The sequence below is a fragment of the Coenobita brevimanus genome, unplaced genomic scaffold (genome assembly GCF_032717465.1).
Source record: "Coenobita brevimanus isolate Jiangsu-jjx unplaced genomic scaffold, ASM3271746v2 jjx.HiC_scaffold_2846, whole genome shotgun sequence".
Taxonomy (NCBI): Eukaryota; Metazoa; Arthropoda; class Malacostraca; order Decapoda; family Coenobitidae; genus Coenobita; species Coenobita brevimanus.
Genome location: NW_027643814.1, coordinates 188312 through 193624, shown reverse-complemented (window position 1 = coordinate 193624; position 5313 = coordinate 188312). Strand labels below are relative to the sequence as shown.

Here is a 5313-nt window from a genome sequence, read left to right as displayed (position 1 = left end):
AGAGTGTTAATACTGGTTTTAATATCCTGCCCAGCTGTCCATGGTGCTGATCAAGGTAGCAGACATCAGCAATGAAGCGCGGCCGCTGGACATTGCCCAGCCCTGGCTGGAGTGTCTCATGCAGGTAATGGTTTGTAAGTTACTTCTTTTTCTTTGTAGGTGATGGCTTATGCAGGTAGTGTTCTGTTTATTCCTTTTTTTTTTTTTTTTTTTCCCCCCCTCCGAGGTGGAAGTGCCTATCATCCATTCACTCAATGTAATGCAGCCCTCAGGTGACTCTGCACTGAGTGACAAGCCAAATTATTTCCTGTTGTCCAAGGAACCTACTGTATCATATCATTTATAAAGGCTCCAACATGCATTCGTCAGCCTTGGTCACCTAATGGCAGCTCTCCATGCTGCTTGATCTCTGGCAGCCTGCCTCAGCGTGCTTACATGCATCGGCCTTGGTCACCTCTTAGTGGCTATCCATGCTGCTCAGTCTCTGGCAGCCTCCCTATTCAGTCTATTATCCCTGAGGTAACACTGTGTGACCTCATTCCATATACTGGTACTAGATACTCTGTACTGTACTATGTTGTGTTGGTAATGAGGACTATATCAAACCCTCCATCTCATCCTTGGTCTCCCTCTCTCCCCTGCACCACTCTCACATACACTTTCTTTGTCATTCATTCCCCATTCACACCTCTTGGCCAGACCATCTCAAGATCCTTTTACTAAGTAAGAGACTAACTAGGAGAGTATGTGAGTGAGGTTGAGGGGGTGAACGGAAGGGGAGACCGAGGATGAGATGGAGGGATGGAGTAGAGGGGTATATGAGAGGGGGGAGTGTAAGTTGGGGGATGGAGACTAAGAGACTAACAAGGAGAGTGTATGTGAGTGAAGTGGAGGGGGGAAGAGGAAGGGGGAGACTGAGGATGAGATGGTGGGATGGAGTAGAGGGGTATATGAGAGGGGGGAGTGTAAGTTTGGGGAAGGGCAATAAAATGGAAGAGGACAGGGCAACATGGAAGCAATTTTTTGTGGCGACCCCTTACAGGATTAAGGCGTCTGGCTATAGATAGATAGATAAACAGAAACTTGTAATAGCTTCTAAAAACACTGATACTTATATTGCCATTCTTTCAACAGGAATTCTTCAACCAAAGTGACCTTGAGAAGTTGGAAGGGCTGCCTCTCTCTCCGTTTATGGATAGGGACAAAGTAACAAAACCATCCTCTCAGTGCTCCTTCATTGGTTTTGTGCTCCTGCCTCTCTTTGAAGCACTAGGGAAGGTTCTGCCGGAGCTTGAGGTGAGGTAGACAGATTGGTAGATAGAGAGAGAGAGAGGGATAGATAGAAAGACAGAGAGAGATGTAAGAGGGAGTTAAATATGCAAACCTTCATGTCAGTGTGTCTTCTTTGGTGTTGTGCTTCTACCACTCTTTGAAGCATTTTAGCAAGGCTAGTGAGAGAGAGAGAGAGAGATTTACTTACTGTTGTTCTTATGATGTTGATGATGATGGTTCTATTCCAGTCTTTTCTGTTTGAATCTATTGTCTTTTATTATTATTATTATTATTTGTGGTAGGTGGTGGCAACCATCATCCACTCACTTGATGTAGTGCTGCCTACTTCTTCCATAGCCTTTATCATTCTTTTTCTGTGCCTGCCCTCCTCTCTTCCTATTTCTCCCATCTTTCCTGTCACTTCTTATTGCTTTTCTTTCCTTTACAGGTGGCTTTACATTGAGTGACAAGCCTAATGGTTTCCTGTAAGCCAAGAAACCATTTACAACGCTGGGTGGTAACCATATAACCAAACCATACGTGCTGCCTACATGTCAGCAAGTGGGTTGGTGGAGGGTTAGTGCCCCTCCCCGTAAAACAACTAACTCAAAGTCAAATGGCCACCCCTTACGGGATTATGGCGTCTGGCAGTAGATAGATAGATTATTATTATTATGATGATGATGATGATGATGATTATTATTATTATTATTATTATTATCACTGTCTTATTATTTTTCAGGAACTAATCATCCAGCCAGTAAGGTTTGCCCTCGACCATTATCGTAAATTAAACGAGGCCTCGAAAAAAGCCTCCGAGGAGAGCGAGCCTACCCCAGTGCTTGAGGCTGAGGTGGAGGAGGAGGTGGTAGAGCGCCCCATCAGTCGCCTTTCACAGGATACATGCAAGAGGGCGGTGCAGAAGACGGAGAGTTCATATAGGTAACATTGAGTATTTTTTCATCCGATACATTCATTTTCAACTGGACAAATCTGATAAATGCAGTACTGAGTCATGGGTGTGTAAGTCAATAAGGCTTTAAGAGGAATAATAATAATAATAATAATAATAATAATCTATCTATCAGTTGGTGGCCAGAAAGTGCACTCCCCCAACCTCTATATGCTATTGCATCCATTACACACCTCATTCTATCAACCACACACACACATAATCCATCATTGCCTTCCATTCATTTAGTTCATTTAAAAAGACTCCAATATACTCAGTAAGCCTCTGTTGTGGTGTAAGAGGAATAATAATACACTAATGATAGTAATGATGATAAAAATAATAATAATAATAAATATATCATTAATAAGGGCTCTAAAATACTCAGTAAGCCTTTGTTATGATGTAAGAGGAATAATAATAATAATAATCCATCCATCCATCCATCATCCAATCCTACATTGCCCCTTGAGGTGCGTAGGAGCCTGGGGCTAGGCAGTTGGTCTCGACATTTAAGATGAGAGTGAAATAATAATAATAATAATAATAAAAATAGTAGTCTTTAACTTGATGATGATGATGATGACATTGATTATTGATGATGATGATGATGATGACAGTGATTATTGATGATGATGGTGATAATCTATTTCTATTCACAGCATTGGAAGCTGTGCCTCTTCTCGGACATCCATGATCCGATCTTTGACCATCAACTGCACAGATGTGGAGGTGGACGATGTGGATGTGACGGAGACGGAGGTGGATGTGAGCGAGCGGACTTCCAGGTGAGTGGAGTGTGGTAGTTTATCTGAAATGTGAACCCAGTGGACTGCAGGCTGAAGTTGTCCCCCTCCTGCAGTCCACCATCCTCCTGTCAGGCCTAGGGAGGAGGTTGAGGGTTGTTTATATAACCTGGCAGCAGTAATGGTAGTAGTAGTAGTAGTGGTGGTGGTGGTGGTGGTGGTGGTGGTGGTGGTAGTAGTAGTAGTGGTGGTGGTAGTAGTAGTAGTAGTAGTAGTAGTAGTAGTGGTGGTGGTAGTAGTAGTAGTAGTGGTGGTGGTGGTGGTGGAAGTGGTAGTGGTGGTGGAAGTGGTAGTGGTGGTGGTGATAGTACTAATAGTAGTAGTAGTAGTAGTAGTAGCACTAGTAGCTGTAATAGTAGTAGCAGCAGCAGCAGATGATGATGGTGATGGTGATAATGACTATGACAAGTAGCAGTAGCAATGTCTTCATCTGTAATACAAACAGAGCAGCCTAGCCAGTGGTGAAATACCATATACGTGTCCTCCCTGAGTTTTTCCTAAATCCACCACTTTGCAGGTTCAAGATTGCAACGGATGGCTATAAGTCACCTTCAAGGAGAAATTCCTCTGAGTGTCGTAGCAGTGTGGGTGGCTACAGGTCCCCTTTAAGGAGAAATTCTTCGGAGCGGCGGACCATCTTCCCAAAATCACTCGAAGACAGGCTCCTTCCCCATGCTGAGGCCCAGGAAAGCGAGGCTCTGAGGGAGAAGTGCGAGAAGGAGGTGGAGAAAGAATCGGAAAAGGAGACCGCTGTTCTCCAGACTGAGGATCTTCTCCGAGCGTCTGTCGTCCAGCGATTATGAGAAGAGTGTGAATGGGTCGGCCCCCATGGGTAAGGGTAGTACAAGGTTTAAGCAGGGAGGGGGCGGTGGCGGCTTGCAGGGGGTGCTGAAACAAACTAGGAGTAAATCGGAACCGACAAAGTTCCGAACGCACCGCACATTTCATATATCCCGGCCAAGAATTAGCTTTGGCATGAACCTGCAGAAACAGAAGAGTGATGAAAATATAATAATTGAGTGTGGGAAGGAAACAGAGAAAGTGAAACAAAAGAGTAGTGAGAATATAATAAACGACTGTGACAGGGAAACAGAGACGAAGTGCAAAGAGGCAAGGACCTCGGACGAGCGCCTCTCGGCCTTGGAAATCAAAACCTCTACCTCTTGTGAACTCATAGAACCAAAGAAGAAACTCAGTAGTGTGCTGACAGACGTTCAACCCTCTCCCACGCTCTCAGAGAAGTGCTCTATGCCGGCCTCGAACTCTGTCCTCCAACACAAAAGCTACAGCCTCTCCCTCGATCGACTGCCGAATAAAAACAGGAAACGGAAAGCGGGAGTGACCAAACCACAGACCCTGGAAAACACCCCAGGGAGCTCCGAGGATAATCTTGGGGTGCCAATTAAAAATGGCCGCTCTCGGAAAATGGGGCAAACGCAGATGCTGGAAAACACTCCCAGTAGCTCCGAGGATAATCTGCTATCGGATCACAGAACGCAGTCCGACGGTTCCGCCAGGCAGCTGCAGAGTCCACCTGTGCTAAATCAAGTCCGCAGTGCGGGGTTCAGGCCGTTTGAAAAGTTCCCCCTGACCTGCCACGACTCCCCGAAAAATACGAAGAAAAAGCCAGAATCAGCACGAACTTTGCTCCTCAAATCGTTCTCGTTCCGTAAAAAGTCTCCCACGAAGGATGAGACACTGGTGCTGAGGGAGCCAGCGTCATACAGTCTGGGGGAGGAGAGGTTATGACAGACGGGCTCCTGTTTCTGCATTTAATAGTCGTTTAATGCTCTCAGGCCCCCATGACTCACACTCAGAGGAAGTACTAGAGTTGTTCCGATGATGAAGGGGTTAATGGTACCAATATTAACACTCAGGCTCCTGCGACTCAGTGCTTCAGGAACCAACTTCACACAGGCCGAGGGAGGAGGGACTATGATAAAGAAGTTTGTGTTTCTGTGTTTAATAGTCAGTGTATGCTCTCAGGCTCCCATGACCCTCTCTCAGATGAAGTACTAGAGTTGTGCTGCCCATGAGAAGGTTAATAATGCCAATTTTAACACTCATAGGCTTTTAGTACTCACTCACAGGTTTGTATGACTCTTTCAGGTGACAAAAATAATCGACGTTAAGTGGAATAGAGAACTAGAGTTTCCCCAACCATGAGATAGTTATCTGGTACTGGTATTAACTCTCAGGCTCTTGTAACTCACAGCTGATATCAACTGGCATTTGCTGGAATAGGGGAGAGGGAGGGGAAGACCAAGAATGAGATGGAGGGAT

The 5313-nt window shown here is 45.3% G+C and overlaps 1 pseudogene; it reads left to right on the top strand.

The window, feature by feature from the left end:
- Positions 1-25: 25 nt before the first annotated feature.
- Positions 26-5049, top strand: LOC145390111 (uncharacterized; annotated as a pseudogene).
- The last annotated feature ends 264 nt before the right edge of the window (positions 5050-5313 follow it).